The sequence below is a fragment of the Cupressus sempervirens genome, chromosome 9 (assembly GCF_028749045.1).
Source record: "Cupressus sempervirens isolate cs-2001-9-10 chromosome 9, ASM2874904v1, whole genome shotgun sequence".
In the NCBI taxonomy this organism is placed as follows: Eukaryota; Viridiplantae; Streptophyta; class Pinopsida; order Cupressales; family Cupressaceae; genus Cupressus; species Cupressus sempervirens.
In genome coordinates this window covers 292,867,970-292,893,810 of record NC_143126.1, presented here as the reverse complement: position 1 = coordinate 292,893,810, position 25,841 = coordinate 292,867,970, and the positions used below count along the sequence as shown (strand labels likewise).

The following is a 25,841-nucleotide window of genomic DNA, read 5'->3' as shown; positions in this document are numbered from 1 at the left end:
AATACAAAAGATCACAAACAACATGAATGGGAGACAATATATTAGAATGAATACTAACTTTCTACTACCTTTTCATTCATTTCTTTGAAACAAATACAATAAGATGCATGAAATTGAAATGAAAAACCACCTAACAAATCAAAACTATTACTATTCTCATTTTTTTATGTTAATTACAAGAGAAATTGCTAAAAAATGTGGTGTCATAGTAGTGAGTCTTTTTCTCCAAAAATGGAAACAACCCTTTAATGGATGATAAAGAAGAATATATAGATAAGGAATGAATTCCCAAATTTGATCTGAAGACAACGTGTGTCCACTTGAAGTTCCATCCTTAGCAGTTGTAAAACCTCTTTCATCTTTCTACCCATTTGATCTAATTTAGTTTTCGTCATTATTTTGTAACCAACATGGAAATATCTCATATGAATGATGAAAACCCTTTTGTTGCTCAAATATATAAAATGATTCATGAAATGCTAATAGAATCTACATTTAACTAACTTGAAGGTAACCAAACTTGACCTTAACTGCATTTTTACTATCTTTTATGCATAGTCAGCTCATTACCTTGCTAAAAATCACATTTAAACTTTGACACGTAAATGTGGTTGCAAGTTGAGAATCGGGGAGATAACCTTGAACAACTTAAATAGAACACTTCCTATATAAAAACAAATTCTAGAATAAAAAAATTTATCTTCTCCCAATTCCAGTGATATATAATATGCCTATACTTTCTTATCAAAAACTCCCAGAAAGTCATTTTGAATAATATTCCTATTCTATGGTCTCAACTTTGAAATTGACTTTAAATTTTGATCCAAAAATTTAATATGTCCTAAAGTTTAAACTTTAGGTTATATCTTTTTTGATTTAAAACTATTGTACATGACCCTCTTGAAAAATAATTTAAAAAAACATTTTTTGATCATTTTTGAATTCTCCCTTCACCTTGCATTTTAGGTCAAACTTAGTTGAGCATGCTTGACTCATGTCAAGTTCTAATTGGCTAGATTCTCTATAGTCACTTGGCATTGGGTGCCATGTGGAACCCTCTGATTGGTCTATCAATTACCACCATGTGGCACCTTCTCATTGGCTACTAGACTCCCCTATCACTACTACATGTCAGTTCATGATTCATCCTCAAGCTACCACATCATCTTCTGACCTACCTGCTACATCATCTTTGACCCGGGCCCACTAGCACATGGTGCCCAGGTGCTTTACCACTTTGTTTAAACTTTGCACATCTTTGCAATGTGGAAATGTGCTAGCCATTAGATATTGCTCAATCTCCATGACATCATCACCTTGGATGATGATGCATTGTTCAAAATTTAACTCTTTAACCTCCAAGCTTTTTGTGGCTAGCGCTAATAATGTGAGTTGTCTCAAGCTTTAAAAGGTAGTGTCTTATTGGATACTGTATGTAATGAGTATTGACATATTTAAACATTTAAAATCCACCTGGCCCTTCAATGTGAGATTAAAAAAAATCTTTATTATTCCCTTCTCACTGTGATCTACACCCGTTGTATCCAATCTATTTCATCCAAGCATGATTTCACATGCAATAGAAATGAATGTACTTCCTAGGAATGACCCATCTTATCTACCTCTTTTGAGTTTGGAATAATTGTCTTTAGTGAAGAAAAGCATGCAATGGAAGAAATATGATGGGTCATAACTAATAATACATCACTTGGAGGAAACAATGCTTTGTTTTTGGTGTATACTTTGCACCACATGACTCAATATCAATCTCACTTTGTTTAGAGAAAAATCTACGCAAACAAATTTTCTTCTCTAGTTGCTAGATTTGGTGGAGGTAGACATCTCTATAAAATGGTCTCACTTCTTAAGTGCACATCTAGAAATGTTGTTTCTCATAGCTTTCAATCTTTCCTACATAAATCTTAGCTTGAACATGCTTAGTGGAATACCCATGGCAATCACAATTCTCATGAGTCTCGGATATCTACAACTATCTTTATCTCCACCTCTAATAGGTGAGTCTTCTAGGCTTCAACATCATATATGTCCCATTTTAATCCTCATTTGGATGCTGATGTCCAATTTTTTCACAAAAGGATTAAGATCCTATGCAGAAGGATCAACCGTCATTATGGGATTTAATTTCAAAGCAAGCATAGGCATCCATATGATAGTTCTGAACTGAGGTGTTATTATCCTAGAATATAATTTCAATGAATTCCTTTGAAGGTGCCATTTATTACAAATGTGTCAATCTTTGGGGTCGTTTCATCAATATTTCTAGAAAATCAAGCTTGCAAACTCCAATTAGATTGAAACAATCAACAAGCTTGAGAGGAGTTGTAGGAACATAATTAAAAAAATCCCATTTAAACTGCATCACCATTTCCCCTTGATCATTTTAGGTAGCTTTTTCTTTAGCATATAGACCCGAGTGACATTTATTTATCCATATTTGAAAGAACCTTGTGAATTTTGCCTAGCAGCTTCAACAAATACATTCCACCTAAGAGATCCTCCTTAATTCATTTAGAAGTACTTATCATAGAAAACATTTGGAACATCAGGAAGAGATCCAATTGCTTTACCCTTCAAGTTGGAATAGTGCGTAATTACAACACCAATTACATTGACCTAAATGGTGGTATTAACAAAGCGAGCATTTGCTACCATATAGTAATCACTGCTTGTATTTTGGTCCATTGTTACCAAAAATGAATATGACTAGCCAATGTGTATATCCAAGTTTGTGTAATATTGTTGTATTGTATAAGATCCTTCTGTCTCCATAAGAAACATATAGTGATCATGAATTCTAGCATCAAGTGAGGTTGAAATGCCAACATTATGTATCCTGACGTGATAGGTTTTCTCAAGCTCCACATTGAATGTCTAATACCCAATATCAACAAGGACTGAATTATTGTATAGGTAAGGGCCCTTTCCATTAAATACCACACCATTGGACATTCCAAGGTCCTTTCCATCATTAAGGGCTTTCTGCAAATCCTTGTGACTCTTGGTGTACTAGTCACTAATTGATCCAAGAGCATCCAAAGGTATAAGGGCAATCCTGTGTCGCCCAAAAAAAAATGTACTTAGACTTAGTTTCTATTTCATGTCTTTACATTTTTGGATACCCATTTGGGTCAAATAAAGGTTCCAACTCTCACAGTTCAACTATCAGTGTGCTAGAAAATCTTGAAAAAATAGGAGCATGCAATTTGGCCACCATTTTGGTGACCTAGAAGGTGTGAATTGGCCAGATGAATGTAATTTTGATTTAGAGCATTCCAAAAAAAGAATCAGGTCAAAAGGCCCCACGGTTTGAAAGTTATTGCAATTTTTCGAGTTTTGGAGACCTTCTAAGAATGCTTCAAAGTCAGGTTAGGGGCATTAAATGACCTTGAAAAGGGCCAAAAAATGGGGGATGAGTGAATCTTGTCCATCAAATTATAGAACACTTTGAGAGCTTTCCGAAAATGTAAATGGTTCGTCAATCGGAGCTATGGTTCAAAAGTTATGCCTCTCAGAAGCTCGGTTACCATTTCTAGATTCTTCTAGATTTGCGCCAACTTCTACCATAGCTTCCAGAACCTTCTATTTGGTCGGTGGATGCCTACTAGCACTTTCTAGAATGTACTCCTAGTCCTTAACCCTCTAGGGTCTATTTAACAAGATTTCTGGCATTGTAAAAGGCAGTTCGGAGTGGAGTTTGAGAGGAGGTACTAAAAGGAGAAATTATCTCTAGATTTATGCTATTGTAAGCCATTAGGGCTTGTTCTAAAGTTTATTATCTTTGTAATATTTTTAATAGCTTATTTTCTCAGTTAATATAATTTTCCCTTTCTGTTGTGTCCATTTTGTTCTTGGGTTGTGTCTCCATCAAGTGTTATCAGAGCTGGTTTTCCTGAGTGTGTAGACAGAACACCGACTGTGAGGCAGTTTGCACCAAGACTGTGTGGTTGTGGGTTTGAGTTAAGTAGATGCCTCCACGAAGAGAGCATGGTGGAAGGGCTAGAGCTATTAATCTTGAGGAGGTTAGAGCCCTCCAAAGGCAGGTACATGCATTGCAAGAGGAGCTCCGTAGAGGAGCAAATGTTGTCGCAGGTGACGACAGTGAGGATGACAATGAAGAAGAAGAAATGGGACTAGAAGGGGAACTTGATGGGGAAGTTCTGAATCCTATAGAGGAAAGGCTTTTTAGGGCTATTACTAAGTTTGGGAAAAGACCCACAATTGAAGTGGGTGTATTTTTAGGAAATCTAAAACCAGATGAGTTGATCGATTGGATCAATGAACTAGAAGAATACTTTGAGTGTGAGGATATAAGGGACCCAGAGAGGGTTAAGTTTGCAAAGGCCAAGCTGAAAGGCCATGCCAAAATTTGGTGGCAAGAGGTTCAATTGGAAAAAAACAGAAGAGGAAAGGAGAAGATCACAAGATGGGATCACATGGTGGACAAATTGAAGAAGCAGTTCATCCCTATGGATTACGAGCTTGATCTATTTAAGAAGATGCATGGGTTAAAGCAAGCAGGAAGATCAGTCCAAGAATATATAGAAGAATTTTACCTACTCTTGATTAGAGTGGGGCATGTAGAAGCAAATAAGGAGAAGGTTGCTCGTTATATCAGTGGTTTGCGACCTAGCATCCAGGAGGAATTAAGTCTAGTAAGAATGACTAGCGTTGAAGAGGCATACTAGTTTTCCCTATGAGTTGAACAGAAGCTAAATAAAAGGTTTGAAGGAAGACAAAGAGGGCATAGTCAAGGAGGAAGGGGAAGTAGTAGGTCATCTGGAGGCTGCAATGAAACCCAAAAGAAAAATGAAGATGTGGGTACTAGTAGGAACCAGAGGAATGGGGGTTTCAACCACTCCCATGATCAAGACTTTGAAAATCAAAGAGGAAGAGGTAGAGGACATGGACAAGGAAGAGGAGGCTTCTGTGGTACCTATTTCCATTGCAATGAAGAAGGTCATCATGCCTTTGAATGCCCTCAATGACAAGGAAGGACAGATAGGAGAACTAAGGGCCAAGCTAGGGTTGCTCATGTGGATGAGGATGCACAATTATCACATTTAGAGGATGCAGAAAGAGGAGAGACCTTGGTAAATGAAAGAGTCCTACTAAGTGGTGAGATTGAACCAGGACAATGGAGGATTTTTTTTCGTACCAGATGCAAGTGTGAGGATAAATGTTGTGATGTGATCATTGATGGTGGTAGCACTGATAACTTGGTATCAGAAGAGATTGTCTCTAAGTTGAAGCTCAAGAGGGAGAAACATCCCCATCCCTATCAGATTTCTTGGGTAAAAGATGATCATAAGGTCTTGGTAAGTAAAAAATGTTTAGTGAAATTTAAAATTGGGAGTTACCATGATGAATTTCTCTGTGATGATATTTCGATGAATGTTTTCCATCTATTGTTGGGTAGACCATGGCAGTTTGATAGACATGCAGTGCATGATGGACATGCAAACACATACTCTCTGACAAAGGATGGAGTTCACCACAAATTGAAGCCCATGAAAAAGGAAGGTGAAAAGGTATGTAGCAGTGCTGGGATTTATCTTGTTGATGGAAGAAATTTTTTAGATGGCATGAAACATCAACATATGTGCTATGCTTTGATTCCTAGGAAAGATAAAGAAGGTAGTTGTGAAATACCACTTGAAGTTTCAAATTTACTAGGGGAGTTTGGAGATATTATCTCTGATAATGTTCTAGATGGATTTCCACCAATAAGGCAAATCAGTCATCAGATAGATCTGATTCCAGGAGCTAGTTTTCCTAACAAGGCTGCTCACAGGATGACTCCTACTGAAACAGAGGAGTTAAATAGATAGGTTCAGGAGTTGTTGAGGAAGGGCTTGATTCGAGAGAGCCTAAATCCATGTGTAGTACCTATAGTACTCACACCATAGAAGGATGGAGAGTGGAGGATGTGTACAGATTCTCGAGCTATAAATAGGATCACCATCAAGTACCGGTTTCCTTTGCCAAGGATGGATGATATTATGGACTGCTTGAGTGGACCTCAGTACTTCACAAAGATAGATCTGAAGAGTGGTTATCATCAGATATGGATTCGAGAAGGAGATGAGTGGAAAAAAGCCTTCAAGACCAAGGAGGGTCTTTATGAGTGGTTAGTCGTGCCCTTTGGATTGGCGAACGCCCCAAGCACCTTCATGCGGCTCATGAATGAGGTACTTAAGAAGTTCTTGGGAAAATTTGTTATTGTCTATTTGGATGATATTTTAATTTTCACCAAGATTTTGGAAGAACATTTATTGCATATTCATAGTATCCTTGAAAGGCTAAGGGAAGAGAAACTGTTAATTAATTTGAAGAAGTGTATCTTTGCAAAAAGGGAGTTAGTCTATTTGGGATTTGTTTTATCACCTAAAGGTCTCAAAATGGATCTGGAGAAGGTAAAAGCCATCTTGGAATGGCCTACTCCAAGGTTTTCTACTGAGGTAAGATCATTTCATGGTCTGGTTAGTTTTTATAGGATGTTTATTAAGAATTTCAGTGGCATATGTGCACCCCTAACTGATACAATAAGAGGGGATAGAAAAGAGTTCAAATGGACTGCAGCAGCTGCGAGAAGTTTTGAATTACTGAAGAAGAAGGTGACAAAACAACCTGTGTTGGCAGTTCTAGATTTTAGAAAGGTTTTCCAGGTGGATTGTGATGCTAGTGGTAGCGCTATTGGGGTTGTATTAAGCCAAGAAGGTAAGCCTATTGCATATTTTAGTAAAAATTTGAATGATGCAAAGAAGAAGTATTCTATTTATGATCAAGAGTTCTATGCAATAGTTCAGGCCTTAAAGAAATGGAGGTATTATTTATTGCCAAAGGAATTTGTTTTGTATACTGATCATCAAGCATTACAATACCTAAATAGTCAAGGTAAATTGAATCAGAGGCATATGAAGTGGGTAGAATTCTTGCAGAGTTATACATTTGTGTTGAAGCATAGAAGTGGAAAATCTAATAGGGTTGCAGATGCACTAAGTAGGAGACAGTCGTTGCTTACAGTAATGCAGGTTGAAGTAGTTGGGTTTGATGAACTCAATAATTTGTACCCTAAGGATCCTGATTTTGCTGAAGCCTGGAAAGCTTGTAAAGAACCTGTTGCTGTAGATAGAACCAAGTGGTTAGACTATTTGATTCAGGATGGTATGTTGTTCAAAGGTAGTCAATTGTGCATTCCAAGGAGTTCCATGAGGGAAAATCTAATTAAGGAGAAAAATAGTGGAGGGATGGCAGGACATTTTGGTCGAGATAAGACCATTTCCATTTTTAGATAACATTATTTTTGGCCTCAAATTTCACAGGATGTGAAGAAGTTTGTACAGAGTTGCCAGGTTTGTCAAGTTGCCAAGGGGTTTAGTCACAATACTGGCCTATATCAGCCATTGCCTGTTCCATCAAGGCCATGGGAGGACATAAGTATGGATTTTGTTCTTGGATTGCCAAGGACACAAAAGGGTAATGACTCAGTATTCGTGGTGGTTGATAGGTTCTCCAAAATGGCACATTTCATTCCATGCCACAAAACTCATGATGTTGTCCATATTGCAGACTTGTTTTTCAAAGAGGTGGTAAGACTACATGGTCTTCCAAGGAGCATAGTTTCTGATAGAGATACTAAATTTTTGGGCTATTTCTGGAGGACATTGTGGAAGAAGTTGAGAACAAACCTAAAATTCAGTTCCACGCATCACCCACAAACTGATGGGAAAACAGAAGTGGTAAACAGAAGTCTGGGCAATTTGGTAAGATGTTTAGTTGGGGATAAGCCCAAGGGATGGGATTTGATTCTACAAGAGGTAGAGTTTGCTTATAATAACTCAGTAAATAGGAGTACTATAAAATCACCATTCCAAATTGTATATGGGAATAGCCCAAGGACTGCACTAGAGCTAAGGAAGATAGAACATGGGGAGAGGACGAGTGCTGAAGCTGAGGAATTTGCTAAACATATCAAGCGTCTACATTGTTAGATTGTGGTGACTGATCAGGAAAGTACTGTACATACTGTACATGGTAGCCGACATATTATGGTCGACATGGTATAACCCTAAAGTGGTTTAATACTTGTATGAAAGGGCTTAGGGTTGGGTATTTTTCATAATGTGGTGATACGAAATTGGTTCTTGCGGTGGTATTGAGCTGTAAGGGATTACAGATTGTAATCAGGTTGTAATCACTGGATTGTAATAAGATCGGACTTGCTATTTGGTGGACGTAGCCCAAGGATTGGGTGAACCACATTAAATCTTGGTGCCTTGTGTTCATTTATGTGTGTTCTATTATTTTCTATTATTGGTTATATTTGCATGTAGTTTTTATTTCTATCTGTGGTTTATCCTAACAAGTGGTATCAGAGCCTAATTTTGGCTTGGTCATGGGTTCAAATCTCCCTGGCACCTTCCTGACCCTCATAAGCACCTGGTATGCACATCGAGGGGGAGGATTTTGGGTGATGCGACGCGCTCCCCTGCCCACAGGTGGTTAATTATGTGGTGTTCCATGTTCACTAACAGTCATGGCTTTTGGTGCAACGGAAAATGGGACCCACAAGTGGTATCAGAGCTTAGTTGTCTTTCAGTTATCCTCTGCAGGAAAGTCTCACGGTTAAGTGGGAGTCTCACAGTTGAGTGGGAGCAATGGCAGATGAGGGTAAGTTGAGGGTTGACAGGTTTAATGGGCAGAACTTCCAGTTATGGAAGATGCAAATGGAAGACTATTTATATCAGAAGGATTTATGGAAGCCGTTGGAAGGAAAAGCCAAGAATCAGGGAACTATGTCAGTGGCTGAATGGGATCTTTTGGATAGAAAGGCACTCGAAAGCATTCGGTTATGCTTGGCACCATCGGTGGCATTTAATATTACAAAAGCAAAGACGATAGAAGATTTGATGAAAACCCTAGCGACACTGTATGAAAAGCCCTCCACTTCAAATAAGATATTTCTCATGAAGCATTTATTTAATATGAAAATGGTAGAAGGTGGATCTGTTGCAGATCATTTAAATGAGTTTAATACTATTACTAGTCAATTATCTTCTGTGGGTATCAATTTTGATGAAGAAATTAGGGCTCTCTTGATTTTGTGTTCTTTGCCTGAAAGCTGGAATGGCTTGGTAATGGTGGTGAGTAATTCTATTCCTGGATCTAGTACCCTAAAATATGATGATGTGATCAGTGTTATTTTAAGTGAGGAAACTCATAGAAAATCCTCAGGTGGATCTACATCAGGAAGTGCTTTAAATGCACAAAGCAGGGGCAGAATGACTGAAAGAGGAAGTAACTCTGGAAATCATGGGAAATCAAGAGGAAAGTCAAAGGGGAGGAAGTCTCAATCGAGAGGACCAAATGATTGCTGGTACTATGGGAAACCAGGGCACAAAAAGAAATATTGCTGGAATCAAAAGAAAAATGAAGGAGATAAATAAGATGGAGACAAGGAGGCAAATGTGGTAAGTAACAAATCCGAAGAGGATGCTTTTCTTCTGTCTTTAGAGAGTGTTGATGATTCATGGGTTTTAGATTCTAGTGCTTCATTTCATGCTACACCTCATAGAGGTTATTTCATTGATTATGCCCAAGGGGATTTTGGGCTTGTTTATTTGGGGGATAATGAACCCTATCAGATTGTTGGAAAGGGAAAAATTAAGATTGAGTTGTAGAATGAGAATCATTGGCTACTACATAAGGTAAGACATCTTCCAAAACTAAGTAGAAATTTAATTTCAGTAGGGCAACTCGGTGATGAGGGTTGTGTAGTTACTTTTAATGATAAAAATTGGAAGGTTTCAAAAGGTTCCCTTGTAGTAGCAAAAGGTGTGAAAGTAGGCACCTTATATCTTTGTACAGGTAATATTTTTCTTTCTACTTTGATTATTTCAGAGAAACATGAATATTTAGGAACAATTACTGCAGTTGAGCAGGGAGAACAAATAGCTGCTGTAGATTCTGATACAGCGCTGTGGCACAATAGACTTGGGCACATGAGTGAGAAAGGTATGAAAGTACTTCATTCAAGGAAAGTTTTACTAGGTCTAAAATGTGTGAATATGGATTTCTGTGAAAGTTGTGTGTATGAAAAACAAAAGAGAGTGAGTTTTGTAAAGACAGGGAAGGAAAACAAAAAGGAGAAATTAGAGCTTGTGCATATAGATGTATGGGGACCAGCCCATGTATCTTCCCTTGGTGTCTCTCATTATTATATTACATTTATTGATGATGCAACTAGAAAATTATGGGTCTATTTCCTTAGACAGAAATCTGATGTATTTCAAACTTTTAAGAAATGGAAATGCTTGGTTGAAAATGAGACTGGTAAGAAATTAAAATATCTCAGATCTGATAATGGTGGTGAGTATTGTAGTCATGAATTTGAAGATTATTTCTCCATTAATGGTATTCGTAGATAGAAAACTATTCCAAGAACTCCATAGGAAAATGGAGTGGTTGAATGCATGAATAGGACTATAATGGAGCATGCAAGGAGCATGAGGTTGCATGTTGGGTTGCCCTTACACATGTGGGTGGAGGCTATCAATACTATAGTATATTTGATTAATAGAGGTCCATCTACTCCTTTGGGTTGTGTTATTCCAGAGGAGGCATGGACTGGTAAGAAGGTGAGTTATTCTTTTCTCAAGACCTTCGGTTGTGAAGCTTTTGCTCATATAGACTCTGAAAATAGAACCATGCTAGAAGCTAAATCAAAGAAATGTGTCTTTGTTGGATATGGCATTAATGAATTTGGTTATAGGCTTTGGGATTTTGAAAATAATAAAATTGTTAGAAGTTGGGATGTCATATTCAATGAGAAAGTGTTGTACAAAGATCTGTTGTAGCAACATGAGAAGAAAGATTTCCAGCCGGTACTTACAACAAACTAAAAATGAAGAAATTTGGCCCCTGCAAAATTTTGAAGAAACATGACGCAGGAAATGCATATGAGGTGGAGCTACTAGATGGTATTCACATTTCTCCCATTTTCAACATTGCAGATTTAACAGAGTATCATGATGATGGTGCAAATGAGGTGTTAGAGCCATATCCAATTCTTGCTTCTAAGAAGGAGGAGATAGAAAATATTCTAGATCATTGTGTGGGTAGGAGTACCAAAAACAGGCAGTATGAAGAGTATTTGGTCAAATGGAAAGGATGGCCGATCGAGGACTCAACTTGGATTTCAGCAGCTGAGGTTTCCCATTTGGGATTTCCTCTACCATCCATAAAGTGACAAGGTCACTTTTCAATCTACCCTGGGTGTCTGATGTAGGAGCATCCAGAGGTATAAGGGAAATCCTATGTCACCCAAAAAAAAATGTACTTAGACTTAGTTTCTATTTCATGTCTTTACATTTTTGGATACCCATTTCGGTCAAATAAAGGTTCCAACTCTCTTAGTTCAACTATCAGTGTGCTAGAAAATCCTGAAAAAATAGGAGCAAGAAATTTGGCCATCATTTTGGTGACCTAGAAGGTGTGAATTGGCCAGATGAATTTAATTGTGATTTAGAGCATTCCAAAAAAAGAATCAGGTCAAAAGGCCCCATGGTTTGAAAGTTTTTGCAGTTTTTTGAGTTTTGGAGACCTTCTAAGAATGCTTCAAAGTCAGGTTAGGGGCATTAAATGATCTTTAAAAGGGCCAAGAAATGGGGGATGAGTGAAGCTTGTCCATAGGATTATAGAGCGCTTCAAGAGCTTTTTTGAAAATGTAAACAGTTCGTCAATCGGAGCTATGGTTCAAAAGTTATGCCTCCTGGAAGCTCGGTTACTGTTTCTAGATTCTTCTAGATTTGCACCAACTTCTACCGTAGCTTCCAGAACCTTCTATTTGGTTAGTGGATGCCTACTAGCACTTTCTAGAATGTACTCCTAGTCCTTAACCCTCTAGGGTCTATTTATGGAGATTTCTGGCATTGTAAAAGGCAGTTCGGAGTGGAGTTTGAGAGGAGGTACTGAAAGGAGAAATTATCTCCAGATTTATGCTATTGTAAGCCCTTAGGGCATGTTCTAAAGTTTATTTTCTCTATACTATTTGTAATAGCTTATTTTCTCAGTTAATATAATTTTCCCTTTCTGTTGTGTCCATTTTGTTCTTGGGTTGTGTCCCCATCACTAATTAAGAGAGTAAAGTCTCCATCTGGAGTTCCAAAGGGAACAAGAATCACTACTCTGGGGTTCACAAAGAATCCTCCAATGTTATTGAGATGAAGGAATCAACCTATCTTTGAATCACATCATATATTTCTTTAAACACAGTTGATTCACACACAACAATGTTATATCTTTCAAGAATTGGGATAATTATCTCTTATAACTTCCTTCATGATGCTGAAAACCATCTCACTAGTTAATAAATTATGGCCTTGATTAAATATTCAATTCTCTTTTACCATGTGTACTACTCATACATCCAATTTGTCTTGAAATATCATCTGCACATATCTAGTGATTATGATTAACAAAATCATAGTGATTTCATCCTTAACATCTTTGAAAAACTTATGATTATCTTATCAAGTTAGTAAAATTAGTTCGGCCCAAAGTGGGTCTAGCTAAAAGAATTTTTTTTTCAAACAACTAACATTCTACACTGATCCATTAAACCTATCAAATTGATCAAAATCAAGTTCAACCACTGAACAATTAATTAAAACTCATTTTACCATTAATCTTCAAAGTATTCATTTCACACCAAGAGGTCCTTTGACTGGCCTTAAAAACTGACCAAAATACCTAATCAAGCTTTGGAATTAAACATACTGACTCTTTTTTTTGTACACTCCTACCCTATTGAATCTCGTCTCATGAAAAATTATTAGTCAAAAGATATTAACTATTGAAGTTACTCTTTTACAACTACCTACAAGAAGACATGTCAGAAAATAATAAATTGCATTCAGATTTGGCTTTAAAAACTAAGCAAACTAAAACTTGGCTGAGTGGGAACTAGGCTGTTGGTCCAATATTATGATGAAAATATAAATCTACAATTGGGGCTCATGATGGATAATGGGACAAATTTGGTGAGTAGTCAAAGTCATCTACTCAAATTTGCTGACTAAAAACACTGTTTGAAAAACATTTTTTGCAAACAGAATGGACTTGGGAAAATGTGCAGACTGATTCTTCAAGAGTTGAAACTTGGCACACTTAAAGTATTTTTAGACTAGAACACAATGGTACAATCCATTTGATCTCACCTATCATGGATTCAAGGATATGACATCACAAATAGGGTTACCGACCAATCTGTAGTTTATGACACCAGTAAAAAATCACAAATTGCGTTTGGAATCATGTTTGAAAACTAGTCAAACAAATTTTTCATAAGATAAAAATTGAAATAATAACAAGTATTGACCTCTAAAATGTAATCCCAAAGGAATTTTATCATTTTGGTCAATTGGGTCAAAGTTATAACAAGTCAAATAGAGCTTCTTAGAATTCAGAACAAATTGCATCAGCATGAAAACAATGAATGACCAAATTTGAGGGATCTAAAACCTAGTCAAAAAAATTCAAAATGACTTGAAATCTTAAACATAGGCTCTCTAGTATGGACACTAAAATATCCCAAAATATTAAGTCGTGAAATATTACTAGATGCAAGATATTGAATTGCAAACAAGGTCTCCTATCATTGTTTGACACTTAAAATGTAGATTTGGTCATTGCTCAAAATGACACTACACAAAATGACTTGGAATGAAAATATATCTTCATGGGATGAGTGGATATATTGAATGAAGGATGCTAGAAGCATTAAACACCTCTTAGGTCTCAAACAGACAGCCAAATACACATGCATCAAAAGCATTTATGGGGCTTGATTTTTAGGATGGTATTCAAAATTAGGGCTTTAATTTTGAGTCCAAACATAGACCAAGCAAGAATAACTCTCACCTTTTCAGGGTCCATCTTTAGTTCATCAACCAAAATTTCAAAACTAAGGTACACAATCTCTTTTTTCATGAATGAAATTTTTTTGAATTAATTATTAACTTTTCTTCTTTCAACTTCTATAGTAATTGTCTAATATGTCCAAGATGTTCTTCCTTACTCAAACTGAATATTAAAATTTCATCAAGATATACAATCACAAATTTACCAAATTTTTTTTTGTAAAAATTCATTCATCAGCCTCATGAAAGTACTAATTTCATTAGTTAGACCAAAGAGAATTACTAAACACTCATATAAACATTCATTAATCTTAAAAGTAGTTTTCCATTCATCTGCTTCTATAATTCTAATATGATGATAACCACTCTTCAAATCATTTTTTGTAAAATTCTTTACTCCACTTAAACTATCCATTATGTCACCCATCCCAAGAAAATGAAATCTATAATTTCATGTTATCTTATTATAGCTCTAGAGTTAGTGTGCATTCTCCATTCTTGATTCTTCTTAAGTTATAACACAATAGGTACTACACAATAAATCAAAATTTTTCTAATCAAACACTTCTCAAGAAAGTCTTGCACTTGTCTATTCAACTCAATATTTTCATTAGGTGTTAACCTATATGGTGCTTTATTAGGAAAAATAGCTCTACGTATCAAATCCATACAATGACTTATACTTCTCATGTGAGGCAAACCATCAAGTACATTATCAAAATTGACATCATAAAATTTAGTCAACAAACATTCAATTTGGGGTGCATGTTCTAACTAATGTTGTTTCTCATTTTTTCTAGGAATCAAAGCATAACAAAATTTTAGTTCTTATATTTATCTTGTAAACTTGTTACCTTCAACCAAACATGCTCTAACTATGGTATAGTAACTATCAACAAATTTTTCTACCAAAGGAAACAATATTTCTTTCCTCCCATTAACCTTAATAGTGTATTAGTTCAATCTTCCATCATGCAAAGCTTGTTTATCATACTACCAAGGTCTACCCAAAAGAATATGACAAAAATCCATAGGCATAATATCACATACAACTTCATCATGATATTTTCCAATTTTAAATTTGACAAGACATTGTTCACCTACAAGTAATTTATTCTCCTTCTGGATCCAATCAAAATGGTAAGGCTTAGGATGTCTCAATCTTTGTAGGTACAATTTTTTAACTAGTCCCTCAGATGCCAAATTATCCAAACTTCCACTATTAATGATTACCTTACAACATTTTCCATCTATCTTACATCTATGAACAAAATTCTTCTCAAAACAAGTTCTCCATCAATTTCCTCACTCTAGAAGATTCTTCTCAACATTAGGTTCTCACCATTTTTTAGGTTCATTAGGTGTTTCCTCAACTTCTTCAAAAGATAAAGTATTTCTCCTGCTCCCTCCAATCTTCTTTCTAGAGATACTATATTCAAATGCCCTATGTCCTCAACACTTGTAAAAAGTACCTTTCAACAAGGATATTTTTTCTCTTTTTCCACTATTATTAATCCTAGTGTCACCAATATAGCTATCCCTACTTTAGTTAGTTCTTCTACTAGAAGGTTCTTCTTTCCATGATATGTTTCCCTTATCTTGCATTTAACTATTAGATCTTTGACCTTCTCCATATGTTCTGCCTCAGCTTCTCTGAAATCTGCCACCCCTTCCTTGTTGTCTCTAATCATGTTTCTTTGCCATTCTTTTTTTAGACTTCAAAGAAAAATGATATGCTTGTTCTACACCATCCACCTTAACATAGTTGATCTCATCTTTAATTGAAGTCCTTAGGCCATTCAGATATCTAGCCATTTTCTCAACATCATCATCCACATGTCTAGATCTAATATCCAACTTGTAGAATTACTCATTATATTCCTTCACACTCATGTCTTTTTACGTTGAATTTTACATTTTCTTAAACAAGCTAACTTAGTAGTCTTCTAGTAGGAACTTCTTCTTCATCTTTTCAAGAATATTCATCCATAGTTTGATCTTTTCTTTTCCTTTCTTATGTCCTTTAGTTTGTAAATGTTCCCACCAAAAAGAAGTGTGACCTTTCAACTTTTTGATTTCTAAATTCTATCTTAACCTTCTTATTATCAAGAGTACCTTCACACTCAAACTATCTTTCCATTTCATAGATCTAATCCAATACTACACTAGTTTCATGTCTTTTGTCATAGAAAGAAAATTCAACAATAGGCCTAGCATTAATGCTAGACAAAATTCTTAAAATCCTTTCTTCATCTTGTTCCAATTTAGGTCTGGGATTAGGATTAGGTGTTGCTTCTTCTTCATTACTAATATCTTCAAGATGTCCACCTATTATCTAGGATGTTTCCACATTTTCAAGCCTAGTTGTAATATTCCTCATCATATCCTATAGTACCTCTCCCATTTAATTCCTGTAAGTCATCATGATGGATGCAACCTTATTGATATTTCTTAGTGATTGATCATGATTGGGACCATGAGTGGTCTACACCCTTGATGTCATTGGATTTATGTTACTATATTAGTTTCTTTGATTATGCTTATGGATTATTTACAAGATTATGATGTGTTAGATGGTGTCACTAAGGTTTGTGCCAGTGGTTACTAAGATTGATGTGGTAACATGTGTTGGAATTATGATATATTTTTCATTAGTTACAACACTTATTTGATTTTGAATGCTTACCGAGCTCATACCGAGCATTCCTTTGGAAATTGAGCATATGGGTAGTTCAATAGTGTTTGCCAAGTTCATAGTGGTTACCCAGCAGAACAATGTTCTCCAAGTAGTTAGTGGTCACCGAGCTTCCCAGTGTTTACTGAGTGATCAAGATAAATGAAGAAACTTAGTGTTTACTAAGTGATCAAGGTAAATAAAGAACTTAGTGTTTACCGAGTGATCAAGGTAAATGAAGAACTTAGTGTTTACCGAGTAAACAATGTAAATGAAGGAATCGGTGTTTACCAAGTGAAGAAGGTTATCAATGGATTCAGTTTTTACCGAGTGACACAATATTCACTGAGTCACCAATGGTTACCGAGTTTCAAGCTACTTATAATGGTTAGTATGAACCATGCCTCTACTCTTATCAATTGCATGATGATGCGGTGTATTGTAGTGGATACCGAGTATCAGAAGGTCATCGAGTCAGTTTGAGGAACTTGAGTTTTCTACCATCTGGCTGACTTAGTAATATTTTGTTCACTTGTGTTTGGCCGACCTTGTTAAGTAAATATTGGAATGGTATATATGTGATGTATTATATCATTTATACATAGATAGGAAATTGGATGGGATTTTATTTTGCAATATTTTTGAGAAGAGAGAAAGTGAATCAGCAGTAGAACAGAGGAATGCAGCAAGGTCAACATTGGTGTAGAAAAGTTATATCTATCACATCAGGTGATTAGAGAATAAAGGATCTTATCAACAATCAGTTGTAACCAAATCCACTACTTCATTCTAACAGGTGAATCATTTTGTAAATCCTTTAACAGGGTAGACTTAGCAATCTTTTGTAAATCTCCTAATAGAGTGCATACTTCATTGTATGTTTGTAAATATTATAACAAGGTGGATCTATCAATCCTACTTGCTCCTAACAGGGAAGATCATCAGAAGTGATCATTATAAGCCATAACAGACCAACTTTATACTGTAGTATTGAAGTTTTGTGGGCATCATCCCCACCCCAGTTTTACTTTCTAATTGGAAGGTTTTTGGGTCACCAAATTAGTGTGTTCATATATGTTTATCTTTTCATGCATATAGTAGATTAGATGGATGGTGAATATGTTATTATGCAGAATTAATTTAAAGTTTTAGAGTTATTGATTCACCCCTCCCCTCTCAGTAACCTTGTTAGTCTTAATTATTTCCAACAATTGGTATCAGAGCATTGTGGTTCTTAAGATAAAGTTTGATAGCTTGAGCAAAGATCAAGGACAATGGAGATATTCAGACTTGACAAATCTATTGAGAATGAAAAGCTAGATCTGGAAATGGTCATGGCTCAACTCAAAGAAGAAAAAAAACATCTTTCTCAATCTCTGAAAAGAAGGAAGGAACTTACAAGACAAATGAATGATCATCGTTATATTGAAGAAAAGATTGAAGACCTTTTACCATCAAGCAGTTCAAATGAAGCCAATGAAGCAATCAAGGAACTCCTAGCAAAGAATGGTTCTCTATAGGAAGAAGTAAGAAAGCTCAAAAGAGAACAAGAAATCTAATCCATTAGGCTATGTGAAGTTTTGGAATAGAGAAACAAGGCAAATAAAGACTTAGAGGTAAGAAATAATCAATTCCTTCAGCATGAAGATCTTGTAGGTCAACTATCTAATGCAAATGAAGAAATTATGAATCTAAGATCTGAGAATGAAAGTTTGAGAAATGATTTAATCACTGAAAGACAAATCAATGCAAGCTTACAAAGTGATCTAAGATCTGAAAGACAAATCAATGAGAGTTTGAAAAATGACTTAAATGTTGAAAAGAAAGTCAATGAAAGGATGACAAAATCTCAAGCAAATATGGATCAATTGAATTAGCAAAATGAGCAAAATGTTCATAGACAAAAAGGTAAAGCTGGTCTTGGATACAAGGAAAAAGATGAAACCTCTAGAAAAGGTGCTCAAAAGAATCAAAGACCCACTTGCAATCACTGTGGCAAGATAAGACATACATCAAACAAATTTTGGAGTAATGGCAAAGGAAAATTCAATGGTAAATGCTACAATTGCAATCAACATGGTCACAAAGAAAATGAATGCAAAGAGAAACCAAAATTTGAAGGAAAATGTCACAAATGCAAGAAACAAGGTCACAAGGCATCTGAGTGTAGATCTAAATCATTAAATCTAGTAGAACAAATTTTCAATGCATTATTTGGTTGGGACTACAATACTTGGTGCAGATGTCATTATTGTGGAGAATATGGACATATTGGAATTAACTGTGCAAGGCATCACCTAAGGAAGAAAGATACTACTATAAGATGGTATACACATACCAAACTTGGTCATATATCCTAGAATTGCATGAACATAGGAAGAATTGAAGATGAAAAGAAACCCAAAGCTAACAGCATTCGAAAACAGATGAGACAACAATGGATTCCTAAATCTACCGAGCTATAAAATTCAAATAATGGCAATGTCACTCAAAAAGTGGGTGACTTCACCATTTCTAATTAGACTCATCAAGGAAGATCAGGGACTGCATCTTCAAGCAATATCCTAAGTAATTCTAGAATGAAGGAGTGCAAATGGCAAGTCAGTATATCAGATACAAGACATAGTTCACTTTGGTGCATCTATCGAGCAAGGTTGGTTTTAGAATTAACCGAGCTAGGTCAGGAATATGAAATGTTTTGTTTTCTCACCAAGTTGCAAGGTTTACCAAGTAAGTCGGTGACTATCTAAAAAACCCTAGGTCATCTCAGCTACCTTTGTACCCAAGCATTAATGGAAATTTTTTTATCAAATAGGCAGAATTTGATCTCATTTTCACTGTGAATTTAGAATATACAGAGTGAAGAGATCTCCAAGAGCATGAAAGTGAGTTCAAGTGATTTGAAGTAATTTTATAGCAAAGAATTTGTTTTGCAAAATCATTCACTCACTAAGCAGCAATGGCATCCGCAAGCACCAGTAGCAGAAAGGCAAAGAGAGGCTCTGAAATTCTTGTGAAGGGAGTGGAATGGAAAGCACCTAGCTTCAAGCTCGTTCCTACCATAGCTGAATTGCTCGACCCGCACAGAGCCCAATCGCAGATTCCACCAAAGGTACTACTTATAAATGACATTGGTACTCATTTCAAATTCACTATTCAAGAAATAGGGACACTAGATATGGATAATGCCCTAGCCGAGTTATGTGTGGATGGAACCCTCAAACTCGAGCACAAGCATCTAGAAACCAAAGGTTTGACCCATATCCCACACTTGCCAAGGAATTTTCAAATAAAATGGATAAGATACATTTTAAGCCATGTGCATAATGGTTAGTTGTGGCTAGAGCAACCCATGCTAATAACGAAGAAGATGATTCATAAGATCACGGGTTTACCTATGTTGAGAATATCCAAAACCACTAAAACCCTAAGTCAGGATGAACTTTAGAAGTTAACCCTAGCTGAATGGGATGGCAAAGGATTGAAACTTAACAATGTATCTGATACAGAGCTAAGATTTGGAATTCATTTAATTGCATATAAGATGTATAGTTCTAGCAAATTGAATAGTGTGCCCTGTGATGCTATGGACTTAGCCTATAAGATTGTGAAGAAGAATATGGAGTTTGACCTAGTAGACGTGCTGTTGAAATAACTAAATAAGAACATGGATAGTATAAGGACCTCAAAAAGAAACTCTTGTAAATTTGGTTCTTTGTTAGTTTTTTTATTTTTCTATGTACAAAAGTTTTTCCCTTCTAAAGGTACAGTTGTATGGAGAAAAGATATTCTAGTTTTGTATCAGATAAATGAGTTTATTGCAGAAATGGGTATAAATTTTGATAAGGTAATGGATAACTATTTTGAAGACTTCAAAGAGAGAATGAATAATAGATTCAGAATTCCTCTCAAGCTTGTTGAAGATTATAAGGATGATGTATGCTTCATGGTTGACTATGACAAGGTATACATTTAGGCAGTCAGACCTCGAGTTGCATGGGTGAAACCTCTTCCCTATGAGGTAAATATTGATGAAGCCAAAGATATTATAGAAGCATTGGTAAATGAGCTAGTAGACCCAAGGCAACAAATTTTTGGAACCTATGATGAAGCTAAGGCCAGAATTGAGCTTGAAATCAAGCTACCATAGACCATAAGCAAGGGCAAGAGGAAAATAGCCAAATTGAAAACTTTGACTAGTCCTCTTATGCTCACTAAGGGAAAAGGTGAAGATGAAATAGGTGAAAAAGAAGAAGGATGAGAAGAAGAAAAAGAAGAAGAATCTGTAGAAGAACAACCAAAGAAGAAAGGTAAGGTAATCATTACCAAACCTAAGAGAAAGCCTATTGCAGTATTCACCAGAAGAACCAAAAAAGGTAGGCAGGAACCTATACTAGTTAGGCCTACACCTACATTTGAGAAAAGGCTCAAACAATTGGAAGAAGGAGCTAGCATCACAAATTTCAAGACATTGAAATTTGAAACTAGAATAGATGTTGAGAAAATGCAGATTGAGGAACTAGTACTCAATAAGATGGGTAAATGGAAATACTCCCCATACCAGATTTCCCCTCAAATATCAAAAGAACTACTGGAGAGATTGCAACTGAGATGGGAGTTAGCCACCCAAACTATAAAATATATTTATCAGCAATCCCTAAAAAATCTTTGACCAAGTCTCAATGGAGCAAAAGTAAAAACTGAAATGAAAAGCCATGAAGGTAAAATGATGATTAGATTCCACACCTGTTTGATTTTGATTAAAGACATTAAACATGTTGTAAATGATGCTACAAACATGTGGAAAAACATCTATCATCTACATAAGCCCAGTGAAGACCTAGTAGAAATCAAAGATGATGATAGCAGCAATGATGATGAGTTTGAAAGCACTCCATCCATCACAGTCTCACTAGGAGAGATGCATGCACTGATGGAAGATAAAGAGGAAGAAGATGAGGAGGAGGAAGTTGAAGAGGAAGATAAGGAGGAAGATGATCTAGTGAAAATTTTAGCAGCAATGATTGCATCCCTTCCTCACTCCCCACCTAAAACTATGACATCATCAAGGTTGGAGTCAGCTTTAGCAGGTTTGATAACATCTACATCAGATTTATCATCTACACCTACCACATCTCAGCTCCAGGTATCATCAATGGAAGTGTCTACCACTTCACCTACTAAGTTGCATCCCTCTTCTTTAGCTATTGGGCTAGCCTCCTCAACTCCATCATCATCAGTTGGTATAGCAGTAAGTTCCACAATTTTATCAATTCCAATTCGTTCTACAATTTTGTCAGCATTATCTGCATCTACTTCAGACCCAATTAATTCAGATACTACATTACCAAGTGTATCACCATTTTTGGCAAGTACTCTAGTTTTTGATCCGGTATATACTCCTATTGGCACTCAACCCTCAAGCATCCCAGTTTTCATTGCTAGTCCTTCCATCTCTACTATTGTGTCTATTCCTAAGGTCAAACCAATCATCACAAAAGTCAAACAAAAGCAACCATTAAGGCTTATGATCACTAGAAAGAAAATTCCTGAAGATATTGACTTAGACATAGAGATAATAATCCCAAAGATTGACTATGAAAATGCTACCATTGAAGAAATGAGGTATGCTAGTCAACTAATTGAGATGAAGGCTACACAGAAGCAGCTAAGGTCTGAAAGGGATAAGGAATATAGAATAATTGAGAATGCCTAGAATGTAATTACTGAGGCTATAGGTGTTGATGTTGATACTTCTCAACACATTTTGATACAATTAGAAGAGGCAGTTAATAAATTCAATGAGGATACCTCCGATCAAGAAAAGTTGATGGAGAAGGCAGAAAAGAAGTTTGATAATAAGGTGCTTGAGCATATTGCTCAGCATATAGCAATAAAATAGGTTGAATTAACCATAGTTTTGGCCAACATTAATAATTCTTTTAATAATGTAACATCTCTTTTTGCTAAGCTTTGTGATGTTACCAAGTATACTAAGAAGATAAGAGAGAAATTGAATAAGATAGATGAGGATCTAAAGGCAAGCGTAGAAAACCTGAAGCTTGACCCCAGTTCAAGCTCATCTCATCACATTAGGATCAAATTTTTGTCAAAGAAGCAGGCAGAATTGTTGAGAGAAGAGGCAAGGATCCGATCTAAATTGTTAGATATTTAGAATATGATCCTTCCCATCATGGACACAATGCAGAAGCACATTGCACATTCAAAAGCATTGATCCATGACAATAATTTCTCTATTGCAGAATATGTGATTGAACTCTTTGCGAAAGTTCAAGTAGTTCTATCCACATGCAAAATCCTACAAAAGAATTGGGATAAAACTCTGCAACTCATTCTCTAGGTACATTCTGAGTTTATCTCACATTTTTGTGTCTCTATGTAAATACATTATTTTATTCTTTGGCATTATTGTCAAAAAGGGGGAGAAAGAGATACTCAGGAAGAATTATTGGTGAGATAAATGTACAAAAGGGACAAAGAGATACTGTAAATAAAAGTCATATAACTCATGTAAATACCTTGTGTATATTGTATGGGGGAGTTATATGTAAGGAAGCCATGTATATTCAGCAGAATCAGTCGTCGGTATGTCAGATGTTGTATATAATTTTGGCTCATAAGTGTTTTTGGTCACTAATTCCAAAGGGGGAGATTTTTGGAATTATGATATATTTGTCATTAGTTACAAAACTTATTTGATTCTAAATGCTTACCGAGCTCATACTGAGCATTCCTTTGGAAACCGAGCATATGGGTAGTTTAGTAGTGTTTGCCAAGTTCATAGTGGTACTGAGTAGAACAGTGTTCTCCAAGCATCTAGTGGTCATCAAGCGTCATGGTGTTTACCGAGTGATCAAGGTAAATGAAGAAACTTAGTGTTTACCAAGTGATCAAGGTAAATGAAGAACTTAGTGTTTACCGAGTAAACAATGTAAATGAAGGAATCAGTGTTTACCAAGTGCAGAAGGTTATCAATGGATTCAATTTTTACCGAGTGACACAATATTCACTGAGTCACCAATGGTTATCGAGTTTCAAGATACTTATAATGGTTAGTATGAACCATACCTCTACTCTTACCAAGTGCATGACGATGCGGTGTATTGTAGTGGATACCGAGTATCACAAGGTCATCAAGTCAGTTTGAGGAACCCAAGTTTTCTACCATCTGGTCGACTCAGTAATGTTTTATTCACTTGTGTTTGGCTGACCTTTTTAAGTAAATATTAGAATAGTATATATGTGATGTATTATATCATTTGTACATAGATAGGAAATTGGATGGGATTTTATTTTGCAATATTTTTGAGAAGAGAGAAAGCGAATCAGCAACAGAATAGAGGAATACAGCAAGGTCAACATTGGTGCAAAAAAGTTATATCTATCACATCAGGTGATTAGAGCATAAAGGATCTTATTAGCAATCAATTGTAACCAGATCCACTGTTTCATTCTAACAGGTGAATTAGTTTGTAAATCCTTTAATAGGGTAGACTTAGTAGTCTTTTGTAAATCCCCTAACAAATTGCATACTTCATTGTATGTTTGTAAATCTTCTAACAAGGTGGATCTAGCAATCCTACTTGCTCCTAACAGTGTAGATCATCAGAAGTGATCATTGTAAGCCTTAATAAGCCAACTTTATACTACAGTATTGAAGTTTTGTGGGCATCATCCCCACCCTAGTTTTACTTTCTAATTGGAAGGTTTCTGGGTCACCAAATCAGTGTATTCATATATGTTTATCTTTTCATGCATATAGTAGATTAGATGGATGGTAAATATGTTATTATGCAGAATTAATTTAAAGTTTTAGAGTTACTAATTCACCCCTCCCCTCTTAGTAACCTTGTTAGTCTTAATTATTTCCAACATCGTGATGTTATTTTGTGATTACCCTGAGATGTTTGCAAAGATTGCATTGTGTATTAATATCCTACTACAATGGACTAGGTTCTTGTAGCTATGGTTAGTCATGTATTTGACCATGTTCACTTATGTTTTTTAAGTGCCTTTTCATGTTAATTGTAACAAATTTCCACAATCCATGATATTTTATTTATGCTTCTGGGTGAGATTGTGTGTGAGATTATCAACACAAATAAATGTTGATTAATCAACCATTATTAAATGCTTAAATAATTAGAGATGAATTGTTCATGTTAGATTACTATGCTATTCAGTAGATCATATCTACATGATGAATTTTTTGAGATGACCATATGTTTTATGAGGGTATTTGGTTATTCAATATTTGGACATATCCTCTAATTATGATTATGTTTTGGATTTAATGTTATGGTTATTTAATTCAATCTTACTTTGTGATGCTTTATGTGAAAGTGAGTAATGTAAATGAATAATTTTAGTATAATTAAATAAATGGTTAAATTAAGTTATTTAAAGCCTTTATCACTTCAGCTATATTATTATATAAAATTGCACCTGATCATGTTGTTTAGTGTACAAGATTTATGTTCCTGTTAGTGGCACATGGAGTTAGTGATTCAACTATTCATATTTAACCAATGTTGACCCTATATTGTCAACGTATCCTATTTAATTGTTTAAATTAAACCTTTTGATGATCTAATAAATCAAAAATCATTTATATTATGTGATTAGAGCTATGAAAATACCTGTATATTTAGAGGTTCACATTGTTATGAAAGTTGTTAAGGAATTTTGTGATTTTGGTTTCAAGGAATTTTGGGCTTTATTTTATTTAATTTTAATTTCTAGTAGCTTTTCCATAGATTAATTCTAAATACTTTGAATAACCTATTTTTATTTGGGTTGATTGGGGTTTAACTTGGTTACCTGGTTACTTATTCTAATTGATTATTCACTTGAAAAGGGAATAAGTATCCAAAAAGGAATTTAATTCCTCACTTCTCACTTTTCAATTAGAAAGTTTGAGAGTAAAACCCAAAATCCTCTTCATGGGGAATTACTGCTATGTCTATTGTGGGAGCTACAAGTGTGGGATCATTGCAAGACCAATCTCATTGGATCCATCTAAGGGAAATCTTGGTTTATTGCAACTTTTGGCAACTTTTGTGGGATATTTATTTTATCTATTTTTTTTCGGGTTTATCCCTTTTGGCTACAAGATAGGGCTCTCTCGTTTTAATGTTTTAGCTTTATTTCTACTTTTTTTTTATTGGAATCCATTTGTTAGGAGACTAAGAACTAGTGTTCCCCTT

At 35.5% G+C, this 25,841-nt stretch overlaps 1 pseudogene; it reads right to left on the bottom strand.

Annotated features, from left to right (window-relative positions):
* Window positions 1-2,119: 2,119 nt before the first annotated feature.
* Window positions 2,120-25,841, bottom strand: part of LOC149538562 (monocopper oxidase-like protein SKU5 pseudogene) — a 158,313-nt pseudogene continuing 134,591 nt past the window's right edge.